The 14,059-nt window shown below is 53.6% G+C and overlaps 1 protein-coding gene across 1 annotated transcript in view; it reads right to left on the bottom strand.

Annotated features, from left to right (window-relative positions):
* The window catches only part of AFF4 (ALF transcription elongation factor 4), a 49,873-nt gene extending 38,349 nt beyond the window's left edge, over nucleotides 1-11,524 (bottom strand). Inside the window, exon 1 of the mRNA XM_066977112.1 lies at nucleotides 11,140-11,524. The gene's annotated coding sequence lies outside the window, so the exon portion shown is untranslated. The remainder of the gene's footprint in view (nucleotides 1-11,139) is intronic.
* Between the last annotated feature and the right edge of the window lie 2,535 nt (nucleotides 11,525-14,059).

Raw genomic sequence — 14,059 nt, 5'->3', positions numbered from 1 at the left:
CGGAGAGCGCTGCAGCGGAGCTTTTAACTCAGCGCTGACGGCAGGAGAAGGGCTTTGGGACCGAAGGGGCTCTGTAAGCTCACGTAAGACGTTTTATTAGACAAGTTCAGATGAGATAGGCACCCTGATCACCATACCCAAGACCCGCCACGCAGATGCAAAGATTCTGTTCTGATTACGGTAAATGCAGCTCCCAGCAACTGCATTTTAGAACCCAAATTAAGAAGGAAACTTGTAACTTCTGCCGCTGCATTTCAGCTTGCCTAAAAGCACGTTTTAAGTCCTCTTCTTAAACATACTACTAAAATAGCTTTAAACTGATTCTGGCCAAAAAGAATTTGCAAGACTAGCTTGATGTTATTTACTCAAGGGTTAACAGAGCCCAAACCACCCGTTCTTTAAACCATCATAGTTATTTTGTGCAACAGTATTACAGGGTAGTGAGTGTCCGGACCCCCTTACCTCTCCTTCCCCTGGATTAACCTTACCCAGTCATCAGTTTTATTTTGTGTCACTATCAAGGGCAAGCTCTAAAAATAAAGCAATGATCACAGCTCGCTCTTGGTTCAGCAAGGAACTGCGCCGCACCAGCCAGACTCTTGTGCAAGGCTGGCAGCTAAAGTGCTGTTAGAAAGAAATACTCCCCGTCTCCTCCGGACAAAAAGAAAACAAAAAAAAAACCAGACCTGAAGCTATCAGTTTTGCTTTTCTTTTCGCTAACCCACTCACGGGCAGGAAGACAACAGCTGCCCGGCTCTCCGAAACAAAGTTCCCGGCTTCCTTTTTCTTCCCAGCCAGGGGAACGCTCGGAGGCCTGCAGCGCCAGGCCCTCCTTTGTCCTGTCCCTACAGCCCAGGGCACAGAAAGAGGGAAACCCAGGAAATCCAGCAGCGTGCCCTGCTCTCCCCAGGGATGGGAACAGCAGAGGAAGGGCCGCAAGCAGGAAAAGCAGAGCCACAACACAACCGGGCACACGGGGGCACCGACCGACCCCGCGGAGGAACGGCCCAGCCACGGGGACCCTACTGACCCCCAAGGAAAGGAGGATGCCCAGGACCGCGATACGACGAGGCCGTGATCCACCAGAACTGCCACTTGCTGCATCTGCCACAGGGCCAAGCCCCAGGCAGATAAGATGGAGCAGCCTCAACGAACTCTTGCAAGCCGCGACCGGGCCCGAAGCGAGAAGTGGCGTTCGGTTCTCCTGCAGAGCCGAGCGGAGTTGTAACGGTGCCTTCCCCGGCTTCCGCGCCCGGGGGCTTGGTCCTGCCGTACCAGCACTACTTGGGGGGATATAAGGCCTTCTTAGCCGGGCCAGTGACGCTCTGGGGCTGTTCTGAGCCTCACCACCTGACGCTCGAGGTCTGGCGGTCCTGAGTTCAGGAGGCAACAAGGAAGCCAGCGCTGCGGCCCAGCCCCACCTCGACGGAACTGCCATCCCCTGAGAGCGCCGTTTCGGCGCTTACACAAACCCCGCTCAGTCCTGCCTTCAAACAGCCCCGCTCTTCTCCTCCTTCCCGTTCCCCACCACAAGCAGATCCACGATTTGCACGGCGAGGAGACGGAGCAGCGCAGAGCTGTCCCCGAGCCATTTGTTCATGCCCGCACAGGCTACGCACAGCGCACCCTAATGCTGTTTCCCAACAACACCCCGCAGTTTAATTGGGCAGACTTAATAACCAAATTCCTGTGCCTACATGTTCTTCTGCTCAAACTTTGAAGCCAAGACAATTGGTGTTTAAATTTTATTAAGCAATAGTTATTCAGACATCCAACGTTAATCTGCCTATTACAGTTCTGACTTCCTCACATTAATTTACTGTCTTAAAAGGCCTCATTACACGGGAGCATTACGAACTCTACAGCATTAGGCCTCGGAAAGGATTCGCTCTGCAGGAATTCTGTGATAAACACACTCTGTCCAGGCTTTGAAATAATACTGAGTATTTTTATAAAGCGCCACCTGACCTAAGAGGACAAAAGGGAAAACTCACGTTTGTCTGAAGGGTCCCGTCCTTCTCGACTACAGAAAAAGCAGGAGAGAAAAAGCTGATCCCGCACGTTACCCAGGTTTAACTGCCGCTTCCTCCAGCCCTGCTGAAAGATCATCTGGCTGCGCTTCCTCACGAGACATTTATCTCCAACTCCCTACCGTAACCGGGGCCCAGGCACTGTGCTGCACAACGCACCGAAACGAACGTCAGGTTTTGGGGCCGTAAATTCAGCGGCTGCATAAACCACCGGGGCCCTCTGTAACTGCGCCCAGCAGCAAGGGACAGGGCCGCACACCTACCGACGGCACCTCTGCCTCCTCCCCTCGCTCCTCCGAGCACGGCAGCCTCCGGGGCAGGCCGGCAGCAGCCGCGGGGCAGGCGGGAGGTACCGGGGCTGCAGCACGGCCCCGCCGGCCCCCAGGCACTCGGTGCCTGCTGGGGGGCCAGGGCCGCCCGCTCCTGCCCGGCGAGCCGTGCGGGGTCAAAACACGGGTCCGGGGGCAGGGTTATTTTGAAACGTGGACAAGCCTGAACAGTCCCCTGCCTCCAGAGCAGCCGTAACGGCATTAGAGATTAGGAATAAGCAACTTTTTTTTAGAAAAAAAAAAAAGGAAAGAACAGTCCAGCTGACGAGCAGCGAGGCTTTGGTCGCCCAAACAGGAGCAGAGGGATGCAGGGGGCAGCCCGGCCAGCAGCGAGCAACTTCACCACTTCACCACCTAACACCCTGCAGAAACACGGGCAAAACCCCTCGAGGCGTGCTACAGGGCCACAAAGCACAACACAAAGTGAATTTCCAACAACCGAAGAGGGCGCGGAGAAGCATCAAAAGTCACCTGAGCTCAGGCGTTGGCACGCGAGCACCTCTCACACTTCTTACCCGGGACAGCGCGATCCGAGCGCCAATGGTCGCTGTCAGCCGTTAGGGCACTTCAGGGCTGTGTACGCGTTGGAAGGGGGAAGGACTCACACACCTTTTAAATTCCAGGCCTCTGACTTCTGGGGAACGGAGCTGTAATTCTGATTCGCTGGTCTCAGCCCTTAACTCGTACCCAGAGAGGTTCGATTTCACCACCATTCGCTACCTGTCTGAAAGCTGCTAGGAACACTTGGGTGGCACGACAGCTTTGAGACTTCGGGCACTTTCGAATGGCTTTTTTTAAATTTAACTATGCCAAAGATGGCGAGAGAGGTTACCGGCGAAGCTTAGGTAAAACCCACCGGAGAAGAACAGTTAAGATTTGCAAAGAACAAAAAAATGGAAGTAAACGGGAAGGGGCCAGAGCTCTCTAGAGAAATAACGTGAAATTCAGCAAGAAGGCCACAGTTCTGATGCGCGGTGCTGCCAAACAAGCCCTACTCAACAAGGTCGGAAAGTTTTAACCTTTTGTCCAACCCGCTAAATGCCCCGTGTATTTTACAATCCCTGTAAGCACATTATTGAGAAAACCATCAAATTCCACGGGACAAAGACACTCGGTGTCGTGTCACGGACTTCGGGAGAAGCTGAAGGCAGAAGGCACGTGGGCACTTGGTGGCGTACCTGGACTCAGCCCTTCAGTTCTGCCTTTGGTACGGGACGGGCGTGCTGCCAGCTGCTCGTGAGCGGCCGCCCTCAGCGCGTTCAGCCACAGCTAAAGGACCTGGCAAACGAGCGCACCACACGCGACCGGAACTGCACGTGTGATTTAAAATGAGCGAGGCTCGATGAATCTTGCCACTAGAAAAAAAAAAAAAGTTAAACTTCTTCTAGTACAGAATTAAGGGAAAACGCAAGCAACCTTGCAAAAGTCATGCCAAAATTCAGTTGAGTTTCAAAATCCTTAATGCAACAGCCCAGCTCAGCCCACGGGGCCTCCAGCTGCGTCTGCTTGTCGCGGAGCTTCCACCGCGATGCCCCAGCTGACAGACAGGCAGACGGACAGACGGACAGACAGACAGGTGCGCTTCCAGGTGCTGCAGGAACACGGCAGGCCCGCCGCTGCCCCTTTCAGAAGCGCCCAAGGTTGCGGCGGACAAACCAGCTCCCCTGAGCAGCTCCGTCCTGCTCAGGCGTCTGGCCCAGAAGGCAGACTCTTAATTGTTTCTGTGAATTAACCGAGTTCTATTTCCCGCTCCAAAGCAGTACGGTACACGCTAAGAGCAATTTTTAACGTGCGAGTCGTTATTTACTCACACGCCGTAATTTTTAAAATATTCATTGCATAACACGCTACGTGCGTTGCGCGCTCTGTGCCTGTGCTTAGCGAGAGCTCACCCCGCTACGCCAGCCACAAGACTCAAGTTTCGTAGTTGTCTCGACAAGAAACCGAAATTAAAACCCTCTCATTTTGCCCACCTCTAGTTTTTCAGTCAGTCGGTGAATTGCACCCGAAAGCACCCTAACATCTTTCCGCACAACCAAGGCCGCGCGAGCGCCTGGAGCCAGCCCGGCTGGTGCCGAGGGCGCCGTGAGAGCGTCCTGCCGCGTCCATCGGTGCGCGTCGTGCCCCCAAACGCCCGCCTGGTGTGCATCGTGTCCCTGAAACGCCCGCTCGGTGCAGATCGTGCCCCGTGCGGCCGTGAGAGATGCAACCGACTTCTTCAATCACAAAACCGATCAGAGGAAATTAAAGAAAAACGAAGCCAGAAAGTCCTTTTCTAGGAGCTTACTAGCAACGAACAAACTGAAGCTGAAGCCTGCTTGCTAAAGCCTCTCTCTCCGGGTACGACATTCCTGCTAGCCATCGGCTCAGGATGTGTCCCAGCACAAACTCTTCGCTTGTCTTTTTCCCCTCATTAAATATAATTGGTGCGGATCTTTCAGCAGAAGTAATCGTTGCTCCAGGAAAGACTTCTCACTGAAACCTTCTACAGGCTCCCCGCACCACGGCTCTCCGCAGGCCAGACCGAGGCTTCGGCGCGAGGCCAGCGCCCCCCTGCCAGCGGCGCTCAGCTCCCGGGGGCTCGCCAGGCAGCGGTGCCACGCCAGTGCTCGGCCAGCCTCCGGCACGGCGGCCGCACCTCGACACGAAAGCCCCGCTGTAAATCTCAGAAAAGCAACCAACGGAAAAAAGGCACCGCCACCAGGCCTCCCCCCGCCCACACATACCCAGAAATCTCGCTCCGAACAAACAGAACCATCGGAAGCCTTTCCCCTGCAGGACCACCCAGCGCCCCAAAAAAAATGTTATAAGATGGTCAAACCATTAGCCCGCTGCATCGCGTCTTGCCAGTCTTCGTGCTTGAAGGCCCTGAGGTCAGGAGAATAAAGCTATCTCTGTAAAACCAAAGCTTTCTCAAGCACAGCAGCTTCCATCGAGTTTCTGTTTTTATTTATGCCAAAAGACGGCCCGCCTGCTACACGGGATTTACAGGGCGCTCCTCCGGCAGAGCCCTTTAACCCGCTGCTCCACATGCAATTGCTCTGAAATCTTCATGTTAATGAACGTGGGCACGATTTTTCACACCTGGACTTCGACCAAGCAATTTTTAAATTATCTTTAAGTAAGAAAGTGTTTGTGCTAACAGAAATGGAAGACTGGTGGACGAGATAATTGGATTTTTTCAGAAAACGATGGTTTACACTCCTCTGCCCAGGAACATAGGCAGCGTTACACAGAAACCATTCTGAGGTGGCTTTTTTGGATTGGATTCTGCCCTTCCCTGTAGGAAAAATACTATTAGCTGCTCCGTAGCCAAACTATCCAGAGAGAAGTGTGGGCTCGTATCTCCTCATCCCACTTGCTTTAATGATTTGTGCACATCAAAGCCTGGTTAGAGCCATTTAAGCACTTCCACCGCTGAAAGCTCTTTAAGGTCTCTTGGAAATGAAATTAAATACAGAAACACAAAAGTACGTGTGAACGTACAAAGGTGCTCGTTGTTTTTAATCAGCCACTGAGCTTTTATAGTAAGATCAGAACGGGTGGCGACAAACGGGGAAGTTGGTTCCGTATTCTGAAGCACAATTTGGATTAAAATGTCTTGAGGATTCGCGTGCACCTGCCGCGCGTCGGTGAGATGGCAGAACGAGAGGCAGCGCTCAACACCGTCACACTTGGCAGGTTTGGGAGCCGAAGCCAGTACAGGAAGCATCTCACAGGGAGCAATTTAACTTTTACCAGGGGGGGTGGAATTTTAGAATCTGAGCTTTAGGATCTGAATAGAATTTTACAGACTATAGAATTTCAGAATCTGAACAAGTTTCAACAGCTCCTCCTGTCTGAAGAGCGCTTTTTACCTGGCCGCTGGTTAGAAATACCGTGTTCCCAGTGCCTGCTTGTAAAAATTAAATGTACTGCCATGTCGTCCTCAAACCTGGAAAGCCTCATCTGAGGAGCAAAGCGAGTGCTGGGAGGCGCGGCCGAGAGGAAGAGGAGCAGCACAGCGCCACGGGACGCCCCGCACCACGTCCCCGGTGCTTCCCTAGGGTCCTGAAGAGGGGAAAGCCCCCCAGGCTGCGGGGGTCCCGGGGGAGGCAGGGCAGCGGGGGACCGGCAGCGGGCTGCTCGATGCGGGCACGGGCGAGGAGGGAGGGCAGGGGCTGCCGCGGCAGCAGGCTGCCAAGGAAAAGGAGCAGCCAGAGCAGGCTGCAAGGAGGAGGAGCGCGCAGCGCTTGCTCTGACAGAGTGAAATGAGGGCTCACCCACCGCGAAGGCTGGCGGTGACCGCTACCACTCACACATCAACATCGCCAGAGGATGTACGGTCACATTACGACGAGATACCGAGTATTTACGGCTGTTTCCAGGAGACTACAAAGTCGCAGCGCGCCGAGACCTGGATGCCTTCTCCTTTTAGCGCCATATACAGTAAAAGCTTTAAAAGCATTAAGTTTGCAATCCGCTTCAGTTTAATGCCCATCCTCTGACGTTTCCCAGCCCCGAGAGGTTCGCTCCTGAGAGCTTCGGGGGGGCACCCGCACCTCAGAACTGCCTCCTGTCCCTCCGCCGAAAGGCCACCGAACTCAACAGCCGAGGGAAGTTTCACGTCCAGTCCAAAGGACATCCATTTTAAAGCCACTTTTGGAAACGGCAGACAGTGGGGGAAACATCAGTCCTTTATGGGAAAAGAAACACAGTGCTAACATTTAAGAGCAGCATTATTCGAGCTGGTTGTCTGTCTGCCTGTCTGTCCCCCACCATCGTAGTGGAAATTAATAGCAAGAGACTGCTCTTAGGTTGCAGAGGAGAACTGCCAACAGTGAGGGATGTGGAAGGAAACGGTCTGACCTGAGCAACGTGATCATCACAGGTCTGCGATGTTAGTAAAACTGCGCTCTGTATTGGTTTAATTATAAAACATGGACAAGCAACGCGTTCGAGTTATCAGTAACTGTCTAATAGCAGTAAGTGTAAATAAAAAACTGATCGTCAGCGAACAGCTGTCAACTAAAGGGGCTCAGGAGCTGCCCAGGGAGGCGCTGCTGGGACTGGGGACGGTGCCTCAAAAGAGAGCCGTGCAGGCAAACTGTCCTTAATGAGCTGTTAACAGAAGAAAATGAGTTCAGGACTTCAGGGCAAGAACTTCCCTTATTCGGTGTTTGTACAGCACCGAGCACAATGAGGTTGTTTTTCCTCCTGTTGGTACCTGGTGCTACTGCCAGTTAATAAACCGGGTTTTACATTCATCAGCAAGAACAATTAATGGATCAAGTAAGAACAAGAGACACGACAACTTGAAGGACTGCAACGCACTGGGGAAGAAAATACAGCTCACTACGTTAGGGAAGAGGGAGATCTGAAACAGAAAGCTGGAGAAAGAAACTTGGAAAGCAGCAAAGATCTGAGAGCCTGGGGAGATGGCAGACAGCAAGCGAGACACGAGCGCATGAGGCAAACAACATTACAGCTAAATGGGAAGACGGAATTCTGGGCCGCACGTACGAGGCTGGCACAAAACCAGACAAGGAAGCCCTGCGCCGCGGCTAAGCGCTCTGCGAGGCACCTCCACAAAGTCACAGCCTCAGATTTCCATTCCGGAGAGCAGCAGCACAACCGTCAGACATGGGAAAGGGCAATTCAGCAGCAACGGCTACATCTAGTTATAAATCACGTAGCTAGGGAGAAAACAAGTCCGGATTACCGAAGGAGAAAACTATAAAGCATAGGCGCAGTGCTCCTTTAAAAACGCAGGCTGACTAAACTCAAGAGAAAAGCTTTACGACAGGAAGGAGCACGAGCCTGTGCAGCTATATTTCCTGAGCACTGGCAGAACCCCTAACATTTCACAAGGCAAAAATCTTCTTGTCGATCTTCAGCAACTGCAGAAAGGAACCATCCTGCAAGAGGAGAGCAACTGCTAGATAAGTTCTTTCCTCTTCAGTTTAGCAATCCTATCAGCCCCAGTTCTTATTCTCTTATTTTAATAGAGCTAGCAGTATGTTGCCTACATCTAGCACTGCTCTATTAAAGCGTGGTTTCTTAAGGCTTCCTGACCCACTTCCAAACACTCCCTCCTCGCGCTGCGGCCTCTGCACCTCACCACAACTTGGAGCTTCCCTGCTGTAGCGAAGGCGACATCAACGTCAGCTCTTTCGTGATACAAACTCCACGACAGACACTGAAAACGAACGAGACAGAGACGGGAGACAGAGGGCCTCGGGTTCGCTTATTTCTCCACTTTTGCTGGAGGTAACTGTGACACTGCAGCAACATGAGTAAAAAAGAGTGCCTGTAGAACAAACCACAGGTGAGTAACAATCCGAAATTATGCGGCTGACAACAATTACTGCAGCACAGAAGGAACCTCACAGTCACTAAAATCCCAAGCCTACTCCTACCTCCTCAGACAGGGAGACCCCACGTACGGCTCTGCCCAACTTTCTCCCAGCTCCACAACACAGCACTGCGGATAAAGGCGGCCTCTTGACAGGTTCTGGTTCTCATCCCATGTTCCCAACACGGGCAAAACCTGCCTGTGGAAGTGGCTCACTTCATGCCTCAGCTCTCCGCAGCCAGCCTCGGGTATCCCTTGCTGCTGTTCCTGCCCTCAGCAATGCTGCTTTCCATCATCTGGAGCAAAGATTAAGAGTAGCAACAATTAAAAAAAACACTCTCAAAGCAAGAGGAGGAGCAGGAAGCAAAAGAACGGAGGCACCTGACGCAGTTACGAGTGGTTCTGGCAAATTTCATGACACAGAAAGCGAGGGGGCAGGAGGGGGCCGCTTCACCCCCCAGCACTCGCTCCGAGTCCCCGTGTGCCTGCAGCCCCATCCCACGGCCCGGGGCAGCCAGCGTGGAAAACAAAGTGCAGCCCAACATCCTTGCCAGCAGCCGTGAGCTAGAGGAGAAAGGAGGAACTAGCGCACGCCTGCCAACTTACTATCTGCCGGCTGCGAGGTCAGGACAGATTTCTGCTGCAAGTATTTATTTACAAAGGCCGAACAATGCAAACTGCGTGGTGTTTGCAGATAAAAAAAAATACGTGGCATCCTTTCATTAATAGTTGGGTAATAACCCCGCACAAACACATTCCAACTCACTAAAACGGCAACCTGGAAATCCAAGAAACGTTTCACCGAAGTTTTATCAAGTTGCGATCATTACAGCTGGGAAGAATGCAAAACACGCTTCTTTCCTTGTTGGGTTGCTGTGTGGCTTCCTGCACAAAAGTGTTAAAAAAACCTACCCGAGGCGTTCAGTCTCCCTCTCACAATGTTTGAGAGGGAGGAGAAATGCAAGAAATGGGAACTGGGAAGATGGTTAAAGAAAATATTAGGGATCTTAACCCACTTTCGAAACGAGAGCTGAAATCCACCGTGTTCTGTGATGAGTGAAGGCACTGTTCAGCAGAGGAGAACTCACTCTCGCAGACAGCTACATAAGCACAGCGCAGCACAAAAATAACCCCGACACATTAAGAAAGCCAAGGTACCAATAATGCCCAATGGCAAAAATTTTCTTTCCTGTTATTGACAAGTGAGAACTCCACGACCATCACTACGAGCCGCTGTACAACTCGTGCCTAACACCCGTACACGGCACCTACAGGACTAGGGCTGTGCGTATCAAGCCTTGCTGAGGCAGAAGGCCTCTTAATACCGAGGGTTTAACGATGCTTCTCTCGTTAGAGGAGATACGAAACGCCACTCCTTCGAATCACTTGACTAGACCCTATTTCACAACAACGCCCCGGGCTGCAAAGCGCTCCGCTTCAGCGGCTTTAAGAGAAGCATTCAGGAGTTTTCAAGAAGTGTACGCGGCGAGGAACGTCCTCGCCAGAAGGTCGGCGCTGGGAGAGTCGGCAGGAAGGTGAGAACCCCAAGCAGACACTTGAGCAGCACAAGTTAAGTTTCAAGGACTACCGGTGCTGAGTAAGTGCCTGCTCCGCTGGCGGGGAGGCAAGCGGGAGGCCTGGCTGACATCACCGGGAGCACTTCGAACCGTCACAGGCCGCCCAAGTCCCCGATCAGACAAGGCCGTGTTCAGCCCAGGTGCTCGTGGAGCAGGGCCCCAGCCGCTCGCGGGCCTCCCCGTGGGCACCGCACGGAGTCGGGTCCGGTCTGAGGCACGGCCACGAGCGCCCGGGTTTCACCTGACCCGAAGTCACGACGCGAGCCACTTCTCTGCTTCAGGAAGCAAGCGGAAGACGCAGCAACTGCGAGCAGCGACGCCTGCCTCGCGCGTCCCGACGCTTTTTTGTCCGCTCGACCGAGGCAGCGCAGCGCTCGCAGCCGGGCTCGGGACCGCTCCTGCCCGCTCCTGCGGTCGCGGAGCTCAGCGCGGCCCCGGCCGCAGACGGCGCTTTAGGGAACGGCCCCCCGGTGCCTGCCCGGCAGGATGTGACCGGAGGACGTGACCGCACGGCCTGACGCCTCCCTCCGCCGAGCGGCCCCGGCCCGGTCCCAGCGCCCGGCGGAGGGGGCAGGAACAAAGCCGTGCCCGCCGCCGGCTGCCCGGGCCGAAACCCGACGGCTACGCGAGGGGGGGGCAGCGCCGGCCCCGGGAGCATCCCCGGCGCTCTCCCGGCCCGCGGCCTCCCGGCAGCGCTGCTCGGGGGCCGGGGCCTGCCCGTGGGCAGCGGCCGGGAAGGGGCCCCCGGGACGGGGGGCAGCGCGGGGCCGGGCTCCTCCCCCGCCCCCCCCCCCCCGGGACACAGCCGGTGCCCGCGGGCGGCCCAGCCCGGTTCGCCCCCCCCCCCCTCGCCCCCCGCCCCGTCTCACCTCCGCGGGGCGCTCCGCCGGGCCCGGGCCGGGTCGTGGTGCCGCCGGGGGGCAGGGCAAGGCCCGGCCGGGGTGGGTGAGGGAAGGGGGGGGGGGGAGCAGGGCCCGAGGCCCGCGGCGGGGGGCGGCTCACAGGCGGGCGGCGGCGGCGGCGGCTCCTCCCCGGGGCTCCCGCCGCTCCATGGCGGGGCCGGGGCCGGGCTGGCGGCGAGTCGGGGAGGCGAGCTCGGGCTGGGCCGGCGACGTCGGGCTGGGCTGGGCGGCCCCGGGCGGGCTGGGCCCTGGCCCCTGCCCCGCTGCGCTCCGCCCGTGCGGCCGGGCCGCGCCTCCTCCCGCAGCCGGGCCCGAGCGCTCCCGGCAGCCCCCGCGCCGCCGCAGCCCCGCCGCCGCTCACGTGACCGCGCGGCGGGCGGGTGGGCGGGGGAGGCGGCGGAGAGGGAGGGCACGTGACCCGCGCGGGGAGGGGTGGCGTTACGTCACGGGGCGCGTCGCGCGTCACGAGGGGGCGGGAGCTGCTCTTCGCCTCAGGGCTCCTCAGCGGGCGCGGGGCCTCCCCTCAGCCCCGCTGCTCCCCCCCCCCTCAGCCCAGCCCAGCCCCGCAGCGGGCTCCCCAGCTGCTAAAGTGGCTTTTGTAAAAGCATCTTCCAGAAGCGGCTGAAAAAATTCTGAAATACATTTTAACCGAACCCGCACAAGCCTTGAAAGTTTACTGAAAAGCACCACCAGCAACCCTGCCCCCACAGCCTGATCTGACGGGCTGGAACCCGTCCGGGCTGGAAAAAAAAAATAAATTTAAACTATTTTAACTGGCAGCTAACTCTGAAGGTCTTTCTGGTACTAAAATGTCACTGCCTTCGCTACAAAATATGGCCAAATGGGAACAGAACCCTGCCTGACAAGTACAAGAAGGCAATTGCAAGTTCCCTACCTCACAGGGGTAGAGGAGGCACAGGCAGCAACTCTGAGGAAACAGCACTGTACTGCAAATAGACAGAAAATAATAAAAATATCCCATAAATTCCTATAAGGTTTCCACACTGTTTTTAAAATTATGTTCTGCCAGTGACATTTTTGGTACATCGCTTCTCCAAGCTTATATCCTGCATTATGGTTTGTATTATTCCTAACACCCCCCCCCACACACACACAAGTTTTACACATCTTGAACAAAATTAGGCTGTGAAGATCTGCCTCCGACACAACTGATGTCTCAGTGTCTGGTTAAAGGCACAGCCTGGATAAATATAACTTCGTAAAGCAAATTAAACCCATGGGGTTCAGGTATGCTGAATCATTTCTTTATAGAGCAAATCCATTTGATAGCAAAATTCCTATTTATTAAGGACACTTCCTCCCCCCCCCCCCCCAAAAAAAAAAAAATCCATCAATCCATAAAAGACTTTTTAATGCAACCTCATTGAGGGCACCCAAAAACCTGTTTCTAGCTGACTGATGTTCGATTTACTAGAATTTAGTAGAGGCCTAGACGAGAAGATCAGGTTGTCCAGTCCCTCCCTTCTGCTCTCCCCTCAGTGGCTGTCCCTCCCTTCTTTTGCTCTCCCCTCGGTTAGCAGTGTTTCTCCCTGAAATGCAATGCCTTTTCCTGAGGCTATTTTTCTACAAGACTGCATCAATTGCTTCACTTCAATTAGCAATGGCAGCTTTGCTTGAAAGAGTGAAGATTAAATTGAGCCTGTTCCAAGCTACACAGGTTTCATGTAAATATACATGCTCGGTAAATAACAATTCCAAGGGGGGGTTGTTTGTTTGTTTTTGTTTGTTTTTAATTAAAGCCTTTTTGTAGGTAACCTAGAGCTTTGGAAGACAGTAATCAAAGAAATTACCTTTCCCATTGAAAAAAATGGAATCAAAGCACCTTATAATGAGGTATCAGGACGCGATCTAGTGAAAGATGAGTAGTGAGGCTCTTGACAGGCTGGTGGGCTTTACTCTGTAAAATAAGAATATACACAGATAAACAGAAAGGGCAATTCACAAAAATTAAACGTATTGTACTTAAAAGTAAACATGAAAACAACGTGAGCATAGGCAGCCTTACGGCTGGTCTCAGACTTCATCAATGGCAGGCAACGTCAGATACGCAGTGAGAACAGTGAGCCATCTCTGAGTCTCTGCTCATGAGCCAACACTGGACCAGAAATTAAATTAATGACTTCTTGATACTACCTGTAATTATGTTACCTTATCCTACCTCCCACTGACAGAACCTGACATGCACAAGCATTTCCTTTTGTCTTTATGAATGGTCCCAATTTGTCTGACTATGGGCGCTGAATGTAAACAGAAGCATGAAGAGGCCGACCCCTGAACAGAGTGACTTGCTTTGCTACTTAGTAGGTGTCTGACAATCTTAAGTTTTTCTTTCTTGGCAGGAACAGCTCAATGGGCAGCAGTAATAACACTTCTGCGTGGAGCAATACACTTCTGACCAAGCAATCTACACACAAACACCAGCAGCATTAAAGAAACCAATGTACAGCGTGGTCATAACAGCATGACAAGGACAGTTTAGACTCAATCCCCTGTCCTCTCCCTTCGAAACAACTGCCCTTCCTCATCACAACCCCTTTCGCTGCTCAGCTCAACATCAACCGAAACAAAAGCCTTTATTCTTCGTAGCATGTCATCTTCACACAGATGGGCTCCACATCCCTCTTCCCGCAGTCCCCTACAGCCCGGCTGCGCCCTTAAAGTGGAAGTTAGGGATGCGAACTTCCAAACACACCTGCTTCAGTCATGCACAGCTTGCTGAAGCTATTAGAGATGACCCTAAACCCAGACCAATAAAAGTACTATTTTCCAAAGGCCTTGCATTTTGATTTGCAGTAAGCATGAACTTAACAAATACTGTTTAATAATTTATTAACTTTTCCCATTAAATAGTACATTTACTCAAGAA

This window comes from Anser cygnoides, chromosome 14 (genome assembly GCF_040182565.1).
Source record: "Anser cygnoides isolate HZ-2024a breed goose chromosome 14, Taihu_goose_T2T_genome, whole genome shotgun sequence".
NCBI lineage: Eukaryota > Metazoa > Chordata > Aves > Anseriformes > Anatidae > Anser > Anser cygnoides.
The sequence above is the reverse complement of the archived record's forward strand: the minus strand, read 5'-3'. Positions and strand labels throughout refer to the sequence as shown.